Source organism: Anabrus simplex, chromosome 3, assembly GCF_040414725.1.
Source record: "Anabrus simplex isolate iqAnaSimp1 chromosome 3, ASM4041472v1, whole genome shotgun sequence".
Taxonomy (NCBI): domain Eukaryota; kingdom Metazoa; phylum Arthropoda; class Insecta; order Orthoptera; family Tettigoniidae; genus Anabrus; species Anabrus simplex.
Window position 1 is genome coordinate 393,359,076 of NC_090267.1, and position 21,523 is coordinate 393,380,598.

The window sequence follows — 21,523 nt, forward strand, 5'->3', positions numbered from 1 at the left end:
CTAGGGTGTGAGAAAAGTTGGTGGTGATTATTTGTAAGAGGGAACGGTGGTGTGGTGGTGGTGATTATTGTTTTAAGAGGAAGTACAACTAGGCTCCTGAATTGAGAGCTTCTGGAGTCTCCCTTTTGATCGCTTCTTACGACAGGCAGGGGATATCGTAGATGTATTCTAGCAACCTCTCCACAGCAGAAAAGTAAATAAAAAACAGATTGAATCCTCTATATAACACTAATTAGAGAGAAAAAATGGAAGGGAATCAACACTTCCAAAAATGAAGATATCGGCCAAAGAAGGACAAGGGCCTCCAAGGACGCGAAAGTGATTGCTCTAATACCGTCGGGGTCGGGAAGAAACGAGAGTCGACCATGGGAAGTCGGATAAGTAGTATAGATGAAAGTAGGAATCTGGCACAAGGAAGTGGAAGCAATGCCAGGACGCAGCTAAGGACCCCGTAGTCACCAATCCAGACTCTCAAATTCAGAGCTCCTGTAACCCCTTTTAGTCGTCTCTTACGATAGGTAGAGGATACCGGGGGTATTAATCTACTGCCCCCCTCCTCAGGGGGATTAACCAGACAACCATCCCCTCTTAACACTAGTTAGAGGAGAAATAGGAAGTTTCGATCCTTCGAAGAATTCAGGTTTCGTCAAAAGAAAGGGAAGTAGCAAGAAAGGCGTGAAAGTGAACGACTCTTTAGGTCTTTAGAGTTGGAAGAGAACAAGAATTGACCAAGTGAGGTGGGAGAGGAAATATAGAAGTCAGGAACCTGGCACAGGGAGGTGGAAGCAATACCAGACTCAGCTAAGGGGCCCCGTGTTCATCAACTCACGCTCCTGAATTGAGAGCTCCTGGAGTCTTCCTTTTAATCACTTCTTACGACAGGCAGGGGATACCGTAGATGTATTCTAGCAACCTCTCCAACAAGAGGAAAGATGAGGTGGAAGAAGAAGAAAAAGACATGTTGAGTACAACTATAGAGGTGTATTTAAGAATTAGAGGCCAAGAAGCTAAGGCCCTGCCGGACGATCCTGATCCTGGACCAGGTTTTCTACAGGATGATTCAAAAGGTCACGCAGAAACAGAAGTAGGCCAAGCCCACAGAGCGAGTCGAAGTTCAATACAGTATTTAGATGTAGAGTACAGAACAAACCTTGCGTCATTGTAAGCTTGTGAAGATAAGGAAAGGACAATTTATTTTATTCATTTTTCCAAACTGCGCTACATTCCTAAAACTATGCAGAACGGAGAGTATCGAGTAAGTGGCTGAAAGGTTTCGGTCACGCAGCTATCAGCTTGTATCCAGGGTTCGAACCCTACTGACGGCAGCCTTGAAGATGATTTTCCGTGGTTTCCCATTTTCACACCTCAATGAAGGCCACCGTAAAGAAAATTGTTTAAAAAAAGAAAAGAAAAGTCGTGCCGCATGCGATCAATAATTATTGAAGGATTTCTACCTCAACTTCGGAGTCCCTGGTGTAGCAAGATCTGCAATAATATTTAGATACGATCTGCCAGAGCGCCATATTATGCTAGAGATAAGTTCTCTATATAGATTCCAGCTACTACTACGAAGTTTGAGATTGGGCTTTCAATAAACATATTCTTTTTTCTTGTTGGAAGTTTTTCCACTTCAATGGCTAAATGGTTAGCGTGCTGGCCTTTGGTCACAACGGTCCCGGGTTCGATTCCCGGCAGGGTCGGGAATTGTAACCATCATGACTGTTGTCTTCATCATCATTTCATCCTCGTCACGACGAGCAGGTTGCCTACGGGAGTCAAAACAAAAGACCTGTACCTGGCGGGCCGAACCCGTCCTGGGATCTCCCGGCACTAAAAGCCATACGCCATTTCATTTCAGCATTACAATATTACAATATTTACCTACATTTTTATGTTTTATGTTTTTGATTTTTTCAGGATAACTGGTTTGTCAACAAAACTTTACAAAAGCGAACCATATATTCTTTGGTTTTGTTTATAGAACATTTGTCAGCAAAGCCAAAAATGTAGATCCAGATCGTCTCTAAATTCCAAATAACTCAATGACATCTGTGCAGCAAATGCCAGTCACCAAGTCACTTATTTGTGAGTGATCGGGGAATTTTCAGACTATAAATTTTTCAAAGTTCGTGAACGGGATTACCGTTGTTTATGACCGTTCATAAAAATGGCCTACAAGCCGATTACAACAATGAGCGCCGAATCTTAATCTCTCATTACTGAAGAATTATTTTAACATCTGTGTTGCAGATGTCAGTGAACAATTAGCTGGGAAGTATAAATAATACTTTTTCACTACTACTAAACTGTTTTCATTCCTCTTCTGAAGGGGGAGGTGGGCCACTTAGACGGTGACGTCTATCAGGTCAGGAGGTTTGTGGTGGTGATGGATGTGTGGAGACAGTGAGCGATAGAGGTGTGACAAACGGTTATTTTTGTGTAACTGCTACATCTGTCACTACTTCAAAAAAGTAACTGTGAAAATTGGCCCGCCCCTGTGGTGTAGTGGTTAGTGTCATTAGCTGCCACCCCCGGAGGTCGGGATTCGATTCCCGGCTCTGCCACGAAATTTGAAAAGTGGTACGAGGGATGGAACGGGGTTCACTCAATCTCGGGAGGTCAACTGAGTAGAGGTGGGTTCGATTCCAACCTCAGCCATCCTGGAAGTGGTTTTCCATGGTTTCCCACTTATCCTCCAGGCAAATGCCGGGATGGTACCTAACTTAAGGACACGGCCGCTTTCCTTCCCTCTTCCTTGTCTATCCCTTCCAATCTTCCCATCCCCCCCGCAAGGCCCCTGTTCAGCATAGCAGGTGAGGCTGCCTGGGCGACGTGCTGGCCATTCTCCCCAGTTGTATCCCCCAACCCAGAGTCTGAAGCTCCAGGATACTGCCCTTGAGGCGGTAGAGGTGGGATCCCTCGCTGAGTCCGAGGGAAAGCCAACCCTGGAGGGTAATGAAACCGTGCAGTGTCCTGTACAGCTCATTGAAATCGTAGGTGCCTTTCTACCCTATTAAAATCATTTCTAAAGTCGCGTCTTTGGTAGGATGATGGGCGAAGGGGATCGAGCGGCGTGTGGCCAGAACGAAACCCACGAAAGATCGCCTGGAAAACAAAGGAGAGGTTGGACTGGAGCCAAGCCTTCGTGAAAAAGCCCTCTCAACTTGCAGACAGAGTTGGAGATACGACGCGACGCTACGGTAGTCAAACACGCCCCGAGGTGTGGCCTAGTATCCCAGGGTTCCAAACTAACAGAAGGAACTTCCGGTTTTTATGCACGTTTCACGGATCCCAACGTCGAATTTTGGCGCGTAAAAATTATAGGATATTTTGATCCAGACATGGGAAAATTATGGGAGGCACACCAATGAATACAGCTGAATTTCTGCGTATCTCGGACTGAAAATATGGAATACTTTATTCAAGGGGGAAATGAGGCCACCAGATATCCAGCTGTAACATATTGCAAACACATGTGAATGTAAAGCGTCCCCCAAGCTATGAATCGCGCTCAAAGATAACTTCACACACCAGAGGACGCTAATGGAATAATTAAAAGGCGGGAATCAAATTACGTGAGAACTGCCGATCACTGGTCGATCGCACCTGGTTCAATTTAAATGTCTGGAATTCCTAGGATGAAAGGAGCTGTTGTCCTTAATGAACCGTGAAAGATCAACGCCCCCAGTCTTCCGATGTGAAGATAATAAAGGCCGGGCTGGCCCTCGCTGGACACAGTTTCTAGCGGGTCGTTGAGAGAGGACAGTGTGTTACATTGTGTTCCAGTTTTTACAGTCCGAAAACTATTGACTGCGTACTAAGACAGTGTTGTTGTGTCCGTCGCGGCCGTGGAGTATAAAAGCCTTGTGAAGTGTAGATGGGAAGTCACGTAATAGCCAAGCGAGCCTAGGCAAATGTCTCAGTGCCGCGTGCCAATTAATTAAGCGACGAGCATAATTTATGAACGAGTAGCGGGAGTCGGCTATGGACAATGCCGGCGTAAGTGAGTATGTGATATCAATAAATTGGTATCATCCAAATCGCTACTCTGAGTCAGGGTACTCAAGTATTGTGAGCCACCCGATTCAGGCTGAAGGCAATCGCCTGTGATTAGAATGGCCTGCCTGTTTATTGTGTAAATTCCGTGTGTGTGTCGCGGTAAACAGAGGACCGTGTGACGAGTTGTGGAGTGTTACCCCTTTGGATTACTTTCAGATTGCAGCAGTGAACGAGCCAACCAGGATGACAGACTTGTGTGGACCAGGGTCGAAGGACAACACGCTCGTTTCCAGCGCCGAGGCCATGCAGCAGTAAGCTCCGCCATGTCCGTGGAATGAAAAACCACGGCCACCAAACAGATGAGTTGATGTCAAAATATAATCTTCTTAGCCTTAGCACGTTAAAGTGTAACCGGGTCATAGGATGAGCTTTTCCTTTGTAATACCTAAATGTTGTAAAATAATGCATGTCCTAATATGGAAATTTTATTGTTCTTTATCATGATAATATAAATTCAAGGGAGCTAACTCCCCGGACGATCCATTTCTTCCTTAGTGATTAGTTTTTCTTGAGGGGTTATTATTAGTAATACGTAGAATATCCTAGCAAGTATGGGAAACAAGGATAGAAGAATATTTGAGTTCGTCAACGGGTGGTTGGAACAATTGGGTTGATGAGCAAGGAAAACCATGTCCACAGGTTGTTAGTTAATGTCCAATATGGCTATCGTATATGCTGGGGAAATTCAGGGGTCAGTCAGACGACGTATGCGTAGCTCACACATATGATTGTGACATGTGCAGCAAGAGAGAAGTTCGAGCCCAGGTCAGAGTGGGCCACCTTGTGCGAGCTTCCATTAAGCTTGCGCTGGGGCAGAAGATATTGATAACCATGTTTTTCGTACAGGAATGGCCCCATTTTCATATAAGATGTGTACATATGAGTGTGTTTAGTGTTTAGTGTGCATTATTTTGAGTTCAAACAGAACCGATGTTCAACGTTGTTTTTCTTGGTGCCAAATAGGGAAGTCCGGGGTTTAGCTCAGTGTATATGTGTTTTGTCTGTGTATTATGTAAATATTTTTTATATGGCAATCATGTAGTGTAGGAACCGGTTAATTACGTGCTAAGAATGGAATGTATCAAGTAGGGGGACATCAGCTCAGATTAACACGGTGTGATCGACAGAATAATAAATTTAACGACAAAGGTACGAACTAATGAGGGAAAGATAGACGATAGTGGTCCCAAAACCTCAATTATACCTTTGTGAGACGACGCCCTCAGGCGAGTCAATTTAAAGTGCTAATCATTTTCTTTTCCTCCCATATGCGAAGAATTCATTGTATAGGGTTGTTTTTTATGTCATATTTTGAATAAATTATTATTTGTAACCCCATTATATGATTCTTGACAGGTGACAGATGACAGGTTAGAGTTGCTACACAAACTATGCAATTGGTTGCAGGCTAATAAACTATTTTTAAGTAGTAACAATACAAAGGTTATTTATTTTCACTTAATTAAATCAATCTTAGATGAGAATGAACATAGTTCTGTCAAATTATTGGGAATACATTTGGACTCTAAGTTAATCTGGTACACTCACACACAAAATTTATGTAAAAGACTGTCTTAGAGGGTTATTTTTACTTCGAAGACTGTAAGAGTCAGTTAGTAGTAACCAGATGTTGTGTGCATGCTATGCTTTCTTCCATTCTCATTCACCATACGGTACCATATTATGGGGGAATTGGACAGATGTGCCAGACGTGTTTTAGTGGCAAAAAAAATCAATAAGATTTATAAAAGGTAAGGCGAGTAGGGAGTGAAGCATGTTTCAAGAACTTGCTATTATGACTCTTCCATCACTATACATCTTTCATTGCATCCTTTACATCAAAGAAAATCTTGATGATGTGACATCTTGTAGAAATGTGCCGTACACGGGGAAGAAATGATCTAGATTTGTCACACGTTAAATTGAAAAACACAAGAAAATTATAGATATAATGGAAAGAATTATTCAATAAGCTACCTACGCAGTGGAAAGATATGTCCTTAAGTAACTTCATTACATGTCTATAAAAATGACTGATATTTAACAGTTTTTATTCTTCTTCTTCTTCTTAATCTGTTTACCCTCCAGGGTCGGTTTTCCCTCGGATTCAGCGACAGATCCCACCTCTACCACCTCAAGGGCAGTGTCCTGGAGCTTCAGACTTTGGGTCGGGGATACAACTGGTGAGGGTGACCAGTACCTCGCCCAGGCGGTCTCACCTGCTATGCTAATCAGGGGCCGTGCGAGGGGGATGGGAGGATTGGAATGGATATAAAAGGAAGAAGGAAGGAAGAAAGGAAAGAAGGAAGGAAGGAAGGAAGGAAGCGGCCGTGGCCTTAAGTTAGGTACCATCCCGGCATTTGCCTGGAGAAGTGGGAAACCACGGAAAACCACTTCCAGGATGGCTGAGGTGGGAATCGAAACCCCCTCTACTCATTTGACTTCCCGAGGCTGAGTTGACCCCGTTCCAGCCCTCGCACCATTTTTCAAATTTCGTGGCAGAGCCGGAAATCGAACCTATCAGTTCATTACAATTTTATGTTTTTGCTTGGGAACAAAAATCTTCTTATTTAGTAGTTTGTGTATTCCTCTCATGTTGTAGGACACTCTACTTTCAATATATTTAAATTAGTGCCCATTTTAGTCGAACAGACCATTCTGACGTATGCTCTTGAGTTTAGCCGTGGAGACAATGAAAGTAAGGAGGATGGGACTTTGATGCCCGGGACAGGTGCACCATCAAGGAAATTGCTGCTTGTGTGCGACGAAGTGTGTCGGCAGTGTAACGGTTCTGTACAGAATGGATCATAGAAGACCATGGAACACGACAAGATGGGTCTGGTCGCACCACTTAGAACACCCCTCGAGAAGATCGAACACTTCATCCGAATGGCTTTGCAAGACAGATTTGCGTCCTCCTCGGCTCTGGCGCAACAGTAGAACAGTGCAACACATCGTACACTATCAGGCGTGACAGTCCGTCGCCGTTTATGACGGTCTGGTTTACCGGCGCGTCGTCCACTTCTCCGCCTACCTTTGTCTAATGTGCATAAACATGCTAGACTGCAATGGTGTATGGAACGATGGCACTGGAGACAGGAATGGCAGCAGGTAGTGTTGGGAAGAATCCAGGTTCTGTTTGTTTGAAAACGATGGCCGCAGTTTGGTTCGCCGCAGGCAGGGGAAGAGGCAAGACATTGACTGCATTCGCACAAGACATATAGCGCCAACTCAAGGCCTTATGGTGTGGGGTGCTATTGGGTACAACCACAAATCGCATTTGTTGTCACGGGGTATCAGACTGTTGCTCTGGCCCACGCGATCACCGGACTTGTCAGGAGTCGAAAATGTGTGGAATATGGTGAAACGACTGGTGCGGTGCTGTAACCCAATGCCAACCACCAAAAATGGACTGTGGAACTAGGTGAATGCATCATGGATAACTATCCCCAGGACGTCATTCGCGTCTTATACGCGTAGAAGCCATCACGCATGGAACAAGTTATCAGTGCCCATGGGGTACCAAGTGCCTACTAGGCAACAGGACACAGGCTGAACATAGGTGACTGAAATGCTAACCGTTTCTGCAAAACATACCAATGACCATGTTCTGTGAATATGAACTTCCTATCTCTAGTCTTTCAAGGTGTTCTCCTTTTCATGAATATGAGTGTATTTATATCTTTAAACTGTAACATATATATTGTATCTGACTTTGTCTATTGCAACTTTATGTTGTCTAAACGGTAACAAACTATGTTACGGGGATACCGTGGTGGACAGAGGTGAAAGAAGGTGCAAGCAAGAATGGGTCTAAGACAATCAAAAGATGAATTAAAAACTTTTAAAAATAGGGTTATATTTATTTTCTCGGTTATCTTTTAGTTCATTTTCAAAATAACTTTACAATTCAGGTACAGAAGTTCATAGGATGGGGTAACAATTTTAGAATATCGAATAATGATGAATTAAACAATCAATTAACAAGCTTGATCTTGAAGCTCCTTAATTATACACTTCTCATGAGCGCTGCGGCTCCTTTCAAAGAACAGCCAAGGAGCCGAACCTCCCAATTTCTTTTACTTCACACGAAGCCAGAGTATTCAAAATATCCAATGTTTCCAGAGCACCTTTTCTTCTTCTTCTTAATCTGTTTACCCTCCAGGGTCGGTTTTCCCCTCGGACTCAGCGAGGGATCCCACCTCTACCGCCTCAAGGGCAGTATCCAGGAGCTTCAGACATTGGGTCGGGGGATACAACTGGAGAGAATGACCAGTACCTCGCCCAAGCAGCCTCATCTGTTATGCTGAACAAGGGCCTTGTGGAGGGATGGGAAGATTGGATGGGACAGGCAAGGAAGAGGGAAGGAAGCGGCCGTGGCCTTAAGTAAGGTACCATCCCGGAATTTTCCTGGAGGAGAAGTGGGAAACCACGGAAAACCACTTCGAGGATGGCTGAGGTGGGAATCGAACTCACCTCTACTCAGTTGACCTCACGAGGCTGATTGGACCCCGTTCCAGCACTCGTACCACTTTTCAAATTTCGTGGCAGAGCCGGGAATCGAACCCGGACCTCCGGGGATGGCAGGTAATCACGATAACCACTACACCACAGAGGCGGACTCAGAACACCTTTTGCTCCACAAAATTACCTAGGAGACTACTCCCCAAACATTACAACGTTACGGCCTTCCAAAGGCCCCATTCAATATTTACACCAACACCTGTACATAAATAGAAAGAGCATCATTCTGTGCTATATACATTTTACATTGAGGAATCCATTTCCAGAAATTTTCAGGCCTATCAAAGGCTCAACCTACATTGGCGAAATTCCAACAGTATGCACTGTCTTAGACACTCAATAGTCTAACCTCTTAGCATAAGAAGAAAATGAAATTGAATTTTACAGGGGTTTTAAAAACCCATTCTACCGGGCCTTTGTGGAAAACAACAGGTTAAAGTTACTGACCCAAAATCAACATGATATGGAGGCGGATCCTTGCACTACTTGAAATTTGCAATTAAAAGATTAAAACCCTAATTGGGTTTCTGGCCCGAAGTTACAGAGGCTAAGCCTGTACTAATGAGGTGACTACATGGAGAAAACATAAGTCACAAAAGCTACAGACAGAAAACGGTTACAAAGTCATAGTCACCTCAAAGTCAAGTTGATAGGGAACTCGAGAGGGTGTCAAACACTCTGCTTCCAAATTACGGCTAAGTTCTTTCGACTAGTTTGAAAGTTATATTTTATAAAATTAAAGTTAGATTAGTAAAGTTTGGAAACATTCCCCTCGAGCTATTTTTCAAGGAGTATCATTTCTATAGGACTGCCATTACCTTGAGCTGCTGGTCTACTCGATGATGGACGAGGCTCCCCGCCTCTTTTGTAACCACACACACATTAAACTAGAGCAATGAATAAGACAACCTTGTCGAAAAATGTGCCAACTTTTGTACCCGAATGGAAAGATCCAGAAGACTCTGGGCTAAGGCCCGACACATCCCCAATTTCCATTGGGTAATTAAATAGATACAAGATGTATGCTATTGGTGGAAAAATACATATACAGAATTTCCTATTGGTCAATATTTGAAGTTGGCGGACAAAGACAGAAGTGTTGTAAAGTTTAACATACTAAAAACGAGGCATAAACGATTCAGTTTAGTAAACCTTAAAATAACAAATTACTTTGCAATCTTAATAGTCCCTCTTCACACCAGAGAGCATAACAAAAGTTTTTTGGTAGAGATATCTGTAGAGAAAAATCCAAACTTCCTGTCCACATTAGGATCGCAGTGTTCTTCGAGGCGCTTGATTTAAATGGAAGATGGTAGCGGGCGGGGGTGGGGGTGAGGTTACCTCCTGGTACAAAATATATTGTACTGTACAAGCTGCATGTACAATTTTAACTATCTACCAGCCCTCCTGCCGTTTTTAAATTTCTGGCAGTACTGGTACTCGAACCAGGGAACCCGAGGTAGGCAGCTAATAACACTAACCGCTACGCTATGGAGGCGTGCATTTTTGTGTGTTATTACTTCAGTAGGAGTGTTCTTGGTCAAAAAAGAGGGAATGTGGCAACGCAATGCATTTGGAACTGTTACAAAATTCTCGTTTTAACATTCTTTCTTTCTTTCTTTCTTTCTTTCTTTCTTTCTTTCTTTCTTTCTTTCTTTCTTTCTTAATCTGTTTAGCCTTCAGGGTCGTTTATTTCCTCGGACTTAACGAAGGATACCATCTCTACCGCCCCAAGGGCAGTGTTCTGGAGGGCGAGAGTTTGGGTCGGGGGATACAACTGGGATGGAAGACCAGTACCTCGCCCAGGCGGCCTCACCTGCTATGCTGAACAGGGGCCTTGTGAGGGGATTTTACTGTCTTGTCCATCATTCCTTCCTTAAAATTTGGTTACGCTGGTCACGACCCATCAACCACTCTTTCGTTAGCGTATTGCATTGAAAATACGAGGTCGATTCAGAAGTCATGACAATTTTTTCCCCCCAGATATGTGTCAACGTCCACCTCTGTGGTGTAGCGGTTAGTGTGATTACCTGCCACCCCCAGAGGTCCGTGTTCGATTCCAGGCTCTGATTCGAAATTTGAAAAGTGGTACGAGGGCTGGAACGTGGTCCACTCAGCCTCGGGACGTCAACTGAGTAGAGGTGGGTTCGATTCCCACCTCAGCCATCCTAGAAGTGGTTTTCCGTGGACTCCCACTTCTCCTCTAGGCAAATGCCGGGATGGTACCTAACTTAAGGCCACGGACTGCTTTCTTCCCTCTTCCTTGCCTGTCCCATCCAATCTTCCCATCCCTCCACAAGGCCCCTGTTCAGCATAGCAGGTGAGGCCGCTTGGGCGAGGTACTGGTCATTCTCCCCAGTTGTATATTCCGACCCAAAGTATGAAGCTCCAGGACACTGCCCTTGGAGCGGTAGAGGTGGGATCCCTCGCCGACCCTGGAGGGTAAACAGATTAAGAAGAAGAAGATATTTGTCAACGCCAAACATGTAATGTATATTTGAAAGTCAGTTACTCGAACTTTGTAACGTTGGTGGCAGATACTGTATGGGTGCATAATTCTGGTCGTGATCATGCTCTTTATGTCAATTGTCCGATGACAGTGGTGGGTGATGGAAGTAACTACAGTCTAGCAGCGTTCATAACCTCAGTCCATGTGAATTCGATGTTATTCTCAAGGTGATATATTCATTGCGTGGGAAAAGCTTTGCCAACAAATAAGTCATCATATGAGCATTTTGAAGCAAAGTAGCGCACGTTGATGAATCTCATGCCGTCATGCCGTCAATGGTATTTTCCGCCTTCCTTATCGACGGCGGAGGCCCGGGATCGATTCCCGGCTCTGCCACGAAATTTGAAATGTGGCAGGAGGTCTGGAACGAGGTCCATTCAGCCTTGGGAGGTCATCTGAGTAGACAGGAGGTCCGATTCCCTCCTCACCGATCTTAGAAGTGGTTTTCCGTGTTTCCTACTTCTCCTCAAGGCAAATTCCAGAATGGTAACTAACTTAAGTTCGCGACTGCTTCCACACAATTTCCCTTGTCCGTCCCTCCAATCTTCTCATCCCCCCTCCACCCAACAAAGGACCCCTGCTCAGGATAACAGGTGAAGTCGCCTGGGCGAGGTAATGGCCTCCTCCCCAGTTGTATCCCCGGCCTAAATTCTCATGCTCCAGGACATTGCTCTCGAAGCGGTAGAGGTGGGATCCCTCGCCGAGTCTGACGGAAAAAGCCAACCCTGGAGGGTAAACAGATTAAGAAAGAAAGAAAGAAAGAAAGAAAGAAAGAAAGAAAAAGAAGACTATTATTGACTTCTTTTTTTGCTACTTTGCTTTACGTCGCACCGACACAGATAGTTCTTATGATGACGATGGGACGGGAATTGCCAAGGAATGGGAAGGAAGCGGCCGTGGCCTTAGTTAAGGTACAGCCCCAACATTTGTCTGGTGTGAACATGGGAAACCATGGAAAGCCATTTTCAGGGTTGCCGACAGTGGGGTTCAAACCCAGTATCTCCCGGATGCGATCTCAGAACTGCGCGCTCCTAACCACACGGCCAACTCGCCCGGTATTTTTGACTTGTGAATCAACCCTCTTATATTTTAAGTCTGGGTTTCATTGACATTAATATGCGCTAGAAACTACTTTTATTAAGCGAAAACGTTCAGTCACTGATTCTTGAGGTACAGTACGTTTTGTGGAATGACATCACAAGGGCAATGTCCAAGAAAAGTAAATGTCGCATCTCATTGATAACGACTTGTACCGAATGGAATCTTGCTACGGTATCTAGACAGGATGTTGATTTAGACTGGTCTCCCTTGACCACAACAATATATTTCCCTTTGTTCCTTGGGTACGGTTCAAAATAAATATTTTCAAGAGACGTGTCAAAAGATCAGATATTTCTTGTGTCATGTTTTCGAACTTAGTACATCAAATAAAGTTAGACAATTAATATTTGACCGGCTTCTTTTACTTCTCAAGGGGAGTCTGTATTGAATTTATACTTTTTTTTCTGAGGACGTTGGCTACACAGTTCGCGTCGCGTAGATATGCGTTTGCATTCGGAAGATTGTGAACTCGAATCCAACCGTCGAGAACCCTAAGGATGTTTCTTAGTGGTTTCTCACCTGCACACCAAGCAAATTTTGGAGCTATAACTTATTTTTAGAATAGAATACTCCCACCCCGTAGTTTCGGATCACCGAGCGAGTTGGCCGTTCGGTCAGGGGCGCGCAGCTATGTCCTTGCATTTGGGAGATAGTGGACTCGAATCCCACTGTCGGGAGCCCTGAAGATGGTTTTTCATGGTTTCCAATTTTCACACAAGGCACCTGCTGGGGCTGTACCTTAATTAAAGCCACAGCCAATTCTTTCCAACTCTCAGCCCATTCCTATTCCATCGTCGCCATATGACGTGTCGATGCGACGTAAAGCGAATTAAAAAAAGTTCCGGATCACCTTCAAATGGGGACAGAGAAATCATTTAGCGTAATCTAAACTGATTTTCTGTTGTTGATACGCGCATTTCAATTACCTTCTTACTTATTCTTCTCCTTCTTCATCTGTTTATCCACCAGGGTCGGTTTTTCCCTCAGATTCAGCGAGGGATCCCACCTCTACCACCTCAAGGGCAGTGTCCTGGAGCTTCAGACTCTGGGTCGGTGATACAAGTGGGAAGAATGACCAGTACATCGCCCAGGCGGCCTCACCTGCCATGCTGAACAGGGACCTTGTGGGGGAATGGGGAGATTGAAAGGGATAGAAAAGGGAGAGGGAGAGAAATACCCGTGGCCCTATGTTATATACCATCCCGGTTTTTGCCTGGAGGAGAAGTGGTAAAACACAGAAAACCACTTCGAGGATATCTGAGGTGGGAATCGAACCCACCTCTACTCAGTTGGCCTCCAGATGCTGAGTGGACCCCGTTCTAGCCCTAGTAGCACTTTTCAAATTACGTGGCAGAGACGGGAATCGAACCCGGGCCTTCGTATGTGGTAGCTAATCACACTAACCACTACGCCACAGAGGCGGACTTTAACTTATTACAGTTAATTTAAACGTTATAATAAACCTAATATACAGTATGTATACACCATGCCTTTGCTGGCGAGATGTAGTGTTTACAGTGCATTATGTCTTCTGGTATGAGCTATATCAAATTTGTTACTTTCATTGACCTGTCTCAGTCTCATCCTTGGCTTTGACAATATGAAAGTGACTGAGGTATGAGTGATGCTAGTAATACCATTCCTTATGCAGCCAATCCCTGTTATGAATGGTGTGAAAATATCGCTCATAGGGTCGGTTGGTGCATGCATTTCAGTGGCCTTGGTAGACTGATATGTAATAGCAACGGCTGGCTCAGTGGGGAAAGCAACGGGAAACTACCTCACTCCTCATTTCCCTAGTACACCTCTTCAGTGACGCCTAGGCTATTTATGACAGCTGTTGGCGGAGCTACATAGGATCAAACCAGCCTTCGGGCTGAATATCCAACATACATACATACATGTATACACCCATTCTCCAAAACGTCACTCACTGTATTTTGGGCTAGGTGTTAAACAGTGTTACGTAATCCAGCACATGTATTCTTCCTTTCTTTTTTCTTTCTTTGTCAATCCAATTACCATCCAGAATTAGATTTTCCCTCCGACTCAGCGAGGGACACCACCTCTAACACCTCAAGAACAGTGTCCTGGTGCTTGAGACTGTGGATCGACGGTACACCTGGGCAGGAGGACCTGTACGCCGGCCAGGCGGCCTTACCTATTATGCTGAGCACTGGCCTTTTGTGAAAGGGGACGGAATGGGAAAATTGGAAGGGACAGACAAGGCGGACGGAAAGAAGTGGCCCTGACCTTAAGTTAGGTACCATTCCGGCATTTGCCTGGAAGAGAAGTGAGAAACCACGGAAAACCACTTCGAGGTTGGCTGAGGGGGGCATCCGAACACCCCTCTGCTCAGTTGACCTCGCGAGGCTGATTGGACGCTGTCCCAGTCCCCGTAACTTATTCTTCTTCGGTTTACCCTCCAGCCTCAGTTTTTCTCTTGGACTCAAGCTAGGAATCCCACCTCTAACGCCTCAAGGGCAGTGTCCTACAGTTCTTGTACCAGTTTTCAAATTTCGTGGCAGAGCTGGGAGTCGAACCCGGGCCTCCGGGTTTCCCCATTTCTCCTCCTGGGAAAAGCCGGGTTGATCTCCTACTCAAGGCCACGGCTGCTTCTTTCCTGTTCCTTGACTATACCTTCCAATCTTCCCATCCCCCTACAAGGCCCCTCTTCATCATAGCAGGCAGGGTCACCCGGGTGAGGTACTGGTCTTCCACTTCAGATGAATCCCCACCTCCCGGACGCAAAGTCTCATGCACCAGGACACAGCAGTAGAGGTGGGATTCCACGCTGAGTCTGAGAGAGAAATGAACTCTGGAAGGTAAACGGACGAAGAAAGAAAGAAATTTTCTTATACGCTTGAAGATTACTTCAATGTGTTTTATGCACTCCGTAACATTTAAAATTCTTGGAGCTTCCGGGGATCGAACCCGGAGCCTTTCACATGCAAAGGGAACGTTCTACCACTGAGCTACACCCCCACACATCTAGTGCGCGAATACTACAAAGTCCATAAACACAATATACCCCCCCCACCTCCCATTACGTGCAATGGTTTCCAGCATAGCCAATGAGTTCCGGATATCGGACAGACATTTAGAGAAGTAAATAACAGGTGAGGCCACCAGGGCGGGGTATTGGTCATCTTCACCCCCCCCCCTCGCGCATTAATCCAAAAAGTGCCCCTGTTCAGCATAACAGGTGAGGCCGCCTGGCCGAGGCGCGGGTCCTCCTCCCCAGGTGTAACGCCGACCCACCGTGCAACGCACCAGGACACTGCGCTTGAGGAGTTAGAGGTGGGATCCCTCGCTGAATCCGAGGGAAAACCTGTACCTGGAGGGTAAATGGATAAAGCAGGAGAGGAAGGAGAAGAAGAAGAGAAAGAATAATTTAATAATATCCGCCTGTGTGGTGTAGTGTTTAGTCAGAATAGCTGGCACCGCCGGAGGCCCTGGTCTGCCACGAATTTGAAAACTGGTTTGAGGGGTCAGCGAGGGATCCCAACCCTAACTCCTCAAGCACAGTGTTCTGGTGCGTGAGACTGGGTCGGTGGTACAGCAGGGGAGGAAGACCCGTACCTCGGTCAGGCGACCTCACCTATTATGCTGAACAGGGGCCCTTTTTGGAGTGGGGGGGGGGGATGGGAAGATTGGAACGGACAGACAAGGAAGATGGAAGGAAGCCGCCGTGACCTTAAGGTAGGTAGTATCCCGGCATTTGCCGGGAGGAGAAGTGGGAAACTATGGAAAACACTTCGAGGATGGTTGAGATGGGCATCCGAACACCCTTCTGCTCAGCTAACCTCGCGATTCTGAGTGGAAGCCCTTCCAGTCCTCGTACCACATTTTCAAATTTCGTGGCAGAGCCGGGATTCGAACCAGCGCCTCCAGGGTTCCCCACTTCTCCTGGGAATAGCTTGGAAGATACCTAACTCAAGGCCGCTAAGGAATCAGAGTCTGAAGCTCCAGGACACTGCACTTGAGGCGGTAGATGTGGGATTCCTCGCTGAGTCTGAAGGAGAAATCAAACCTGGACGGTAAACTTGGATTTACTTAGACTCTTGAAGATTCCATCAATGTGTTTTATGCACTCTGTGACATCTAAAATTAATGGAGACGCCGGGGATCGAACCCGGGGCCTTTCACATGCAAAGCGAACGCTCTACCACTGAGCTACATCCCCACACATGCTTGGCAGTAATACTACAACGCCCTTACAGACATGAATTTTTTCCCATTACGTGCAATGGTTTCCAGCATAGCCAATGAGTTCCCGATATCAGACAGACATTTAGAGAAGTAAATTTAATAAGGGTCCTCCTCTGTGGTGTAGTGGTTAGTGTGATTAGCTGCCACCCCCGGAGGCCCGATTTCGATTCCCGGCTCTACCACGAAATTTGAAAAGTGTTACGAGGCGTGGAACGGTGTCCACTCAGCCTCGGGAGGTTAACTGATTAGAGGGAGTTCGATACCCTCCTCAGCCATCCTTGAAGTGGTTTTCCGTCGTTTCCCACTTCTCCAGGCAAATTCCGGGATGGTACCTAACTCAAGGCCACGGCCGCTTCCTTCCCTCTTCCTTGTCTATCCCTTGAAACCTTCCCATCCACCCGCAAGGGCCCTGTTCAGCAGAGCAGGTGAGGCCGTCTGCGAGAGGTACTGGTCGTCCTCCCCAGTTGTATACCCCGACTCAGTCTCACGCACCAGAACACTGTGCTTGAGGAGTTAGAGGTGGGATCCCTCGCTGACCTCTCGTACCACTTTTCAAATTTCGTGGCAGACCAGGGCCTCCGGCGGTGGCAGCTGATCTCAGTAAACACTGCACCACACAGGCGGACCTTATTAAATTTACTTCTCTAAATGTCTGTCCGATATCCCGAGGCTGAATGGCCCCCGTTCCAGCCCTCGTACCACTTTTCAAATTTTGTGGCAGAGCCAGGAACCGAACCCCGGCCTCCGGGGGTGGCAGCTAATCACACTAACCACTACACCGGACTACCTATGTACTACCTTCCCAAATACTGTTATTTGATATTCATTATAAGACGTATTGAACTGAGCTACTAAAACTGTATCACAAGGGCTTTATTTTCATGTCCTTCTGCTGTTTATCACGACAAAATTAAGTTATATACTCAAACGGAGTACAAGCTTTTGATACTATTAACACAGTCGTACATATTAAGGGTTGTTTTAGCAATAACGTTGTAACCAGCACACACTTAAAAACTGTTGCTCTGTAACAGAGTTATTTTTATAATAAAATTATTTGCGTAACTTCCCACTAACTATCTTCTTACGGTTTTGGAGACGCCGTGGTGCCGGAAGCTAGTCCCGCAGGAATTCTTTTACGTGCCAGTTAATCTACCGACGTGAGGCTGACGTATTTGAGCATCTTCATATGCTACCGGACTGAGCCAGGGTCAAAAGGCCAGCGCCTCAAACATCTGAGCAACTCGAGACCAGCAGAGTTATATTCACCCAAAATGTTCAGATAAGGCATTTTAGCTATTTGAAAATCAAACTGAAGGGTCGGTGTGTTTATAATATTTACTTTTTTTTAGAAGTTGCTTTACTTCGCACCTAAACAGAAAGGTCTTATGGCGACGATAGGACAGGAAAGGGCTTAAGTAAGGTACAGCCCCAGCATTGGCTGGTGTGAAAAAGGGAGACCATTGAAATTCATCTACAGGGCTGCCGAGAGTGGGGTTCGAACCCACTACCTCCCGAATATTTATCTCTGAGTGCGTTATAAATTGAATGCAGATAAAAGCTTTTTCTTTCTTATTGTACAATTCTTATTTTGTTGTTTACAATGTTGTCGGAGATACTCATTCAAATATCTTCTTCTTCTTTACCTGTTTACCCTCCAGGGTCGGTTTTTCCTTCGGACTCAGCGAGGGATCCCACCTCTACCGCCTCAAGGGCAGTGTCCTGGAGCTTCAGACTCTGGGTCGGGGGATACATCTGGGGAGGATGACCAGTAGCTCTCCCAGGCGGCCTCACCTGCTATGCTGAACAGGATCCTTGCGGGGGGTATGGGAAGATAGGAAGGGATAGACAAGGAAGAGGAAAGGAAGCGGCCGTGGCCTTAAGTTAGGTTCCATCCCGGCATTTGCCTGGAGGAGAAGTGGGAAACCACGGAAAACCACTTCCAGGATGGCTGAGGTGGGAATCGAACCCACCTCTACTCAGTTGACCTCCCGAGGCTGAGTGGACCCCGTTCCAGCCCTCGTACCACGTTTCAAATTTCTTGGCAGAGTCGGGAATCGAACCTGGGCCTCCGCGGCTGGCAGCTAATCACACTAACCACTACTCCACAGAGGCGGACCATTCAAATATCACCTCGATAATGTTGAAGTTGTGGGACTTATAGTTTTAGTCAGGGGGCACGATTACGCCTTTCTTTGTTGACTTCTACAACAGATTCAGAATCTATAACGATGCCATGCACGTCATTGACTTCTCGGTATTGGAGGGATCAATTCGTATGAGACATCATTTAAATGCTCATGTTAACGTACAATTTCTATTATAGTGTGCCTGAAATCACCAATCTTTGATATTTAGCCTACAGAGCTAGTTGGCCTTACGGTTAGGGTCGCGTGGCTGTGAGCTTGAATTCGGGAGATGGTGGATTCGAATCGGTAGCCCTGAAGGTGGTTTTTCCGTGGTTTGACATTTTCACACCAGGCAAATGCTGGGGCTGCACCATTAGAGTCCACGGCCTCTACTATCCCAGTCCTTTCCTATCCCTGCGCCGCCGAAAACCCTCGATGTGTTAGTGCGACTGTCACTAGTAAGAAAAAATTATTTAGCCTAGATAATTTTTTTCCTTAATTTGCCCATTTATACATACTCTTAAATCAGTAATTGCCATCACCTCTACCATCATGAGCAATCCTCACTTTTCCTTTCCTATTCGACCTCGTTTGGTACATGTTATCTGCGTCGAGTTTCAAATACAGGACTTCAAAATACTGTAGTAGATGCATTTTTCGTCCGCCTCTGTGGTTAGTGGTTAGTGTGATTAGCTGCCACCCCTGGAGGCCCGGGTTCGATTCCCGCCTCTGGCACGTAATTTGAAAAGTGGTACGAGGACTGGAACTGGGTCCACTCAGCCTCGGGAGGTCAACTGAGTAGAGGTGGGTTCAATTCCTACCTCAGCCATCCTGGAAGTGGTTTTCCACTTCTCCTCCAGGCAAATGCCGGGATGGTACCTAACTTAAGGCCACGGTCAGTTCCTTCTCTGCCGGGCTGAGTGACTCAGACGGTTGAGGCGCTGGCCTTTTGACCCCAACTTGGCAGGTTCGATCCTGGCTCAGTCCGGTGGTATTTGAAGGTGCTCAAATACGTCAGCCTCGTGTCGGTAGATTTACTGGCACGTAAAAAGAACTCCTGTGGGACAAAATTCCGGCACCTCGGCGTCTCCGAAAACCGTAAAAGAGTAGTTAGTGGGACGTAAAACAAATAACATTATTATTATTAGTTCCTTCCCTCTTCCCTGCCTATCCCCTCCAATCTTCCCATCCCCCACCAAGCCCCTGTTCAGTATAGCAGATGAGGCGGCCTGAGAGAGGTATTGATCATCCTCCCCAGTTGTATCCCCCGACCCAGAGTCTGAAGCTCCAGGACACTGCCCTAGAGGCGGTAGAGGTGGGATCCGTCGCTGAGTCCAAGGGAAAAGCCAACCCTGGAGGGTATGCAGATTAAGAAGAAGAAGACGAAGAAGAAGAAGAAGAAGAAGAAGAAACACACACTTAAATTATTACATAAACCAGCAACAACTAACGCAGGTAACACAGTACTACTCCGAATATTATCACAAAAGCGACTGAGAGCAAGCCTACTCACATGGCGACAGCGTGCTTAAAAATAATGTGACATCTCTGTTATCGTTGCCATAGCAACACGACCATTTTCGAGCAGCGTCAGTCGACTTTTTCTCGCCGGTAGCGCTAAACGTCAGACTTCAACTCTCTTGGGCCCAACTATATGGTTCGGATGTTAAGGAAAAGTTATACATATTTCATTTTATCCGGTCTTAGAAATAACGTTGAAAGGTGAGCCCTTGACCGCGTTTAAAGTAACTTTCTTTGCATATAAATGCGTAATTCGGCCATTTTTATTACTTTGGTCATATTTTGTTCATTTTAGTGATATAGTCATATTTGGTTATATTTTGAATGTATTTGTTCAAACTGGGGAGTCTTTTTTTTTTTTTTAACAAGGTACGTATTATCTGATTCGATTTTCAAACACAGGATTTAAAAATACAGTAGTACACATATTTTTTTTCTTTTCCTGAAAGAGATAGGTAACAGGTTTAGAATACATGATTCCGAGAAAGCGATGCTGTACGAACTTACGCCGACGGATACCAAAATACAAACTAATTTTTTTTTGTTTTTTTGTTATTTTTCGGGAAAACAGGATAAGAACTGCGTCTCAGTGCTATGATACTGAATGTATGTTTAACATTTTAAAGTACTGTACTTACTGAAACTCCGTCCGTTTGCATGATGAAATGTGTCTGCTGTATTATCGCATATCACTTTTTTGACACGTTGAATGTTAGTAATACTCTAATCCGCCTCTGTGGTGTGGTGGTTAGTGTGATTAGCTGCCACCCCCGGAGACCCAGGTTGGATTCCCGGCTCTGCCACGAAATTTGAAAAGTTATGCGAGGGCTGGAACGGGGTACACTCAGCCTCGGGCGGTCAACTAAGTAGAGGTGGATTCGATTCCCACCTCAGCCATCCTGGAAGTGGCTTTCCGTGGTTTCCCACTTCTCCTCCAGACAAATGCCGGGATGGTACCTAACTTAAGGCCACGGCCGCTTCCTTCCCTCTTCCTTGTCTATCCCTTCCAATCTTCCCATCCCCCACATACGCCCCTGTTCAGCATAGCAGGTGAAGCCGCCTGGGTGAGGTACTGATCATTCTCCTCAGTTGTATCCCCCACCGAATGTCTCACGCTCCAGGACACTCTCCTTGAGGCGGTCGAGGTTGGATCCCTCGCTGAGTCCGAGGGAAAAGCCAACCCTGGAGGGTAAGCAGATTAAGAAAGAATACTCTAATACTTGCTACCTGAAATGCTTAAGTCATTTTTACCTTTTTTAGTTCATATTTAGCTAATATTTAGGGCATATTTATTTGCATATTTTGTACTTCTTTACGTCACAAACTTCCAAACCCTACTGTTAACCGTTAAGACTTACGAGAGGATGGTTGCTCAGTTGTACTCTTCTCCTTTCTTAATCCGTTTACTGCCCAAGTTTGGCTTTTCCATCGGACTCAGTGAGGAATCCCACCTCTACCGCCTAAAAGA

At 45.6% G+C, this 21,523-nt stretch overlaps 1 non-coding gene across 1 annotated transcript; it reads right to left on the minus strand.

The window, feature by feature from the left end:
• Window positions 1-16,307: 16,307 nt before the first annotated feature.
• On the minus strand, window positions 16,308-16,379 carry TRNAA-UGC (transfer RNA alanine (anticodon UGC)). Its single transcript has one exon. It is a non-coding gene; the product is annotated as a tRNA-Ala (tRNA).
• Window positions 16,380-21,523: the final 5,144 nt, after the last annotated feature.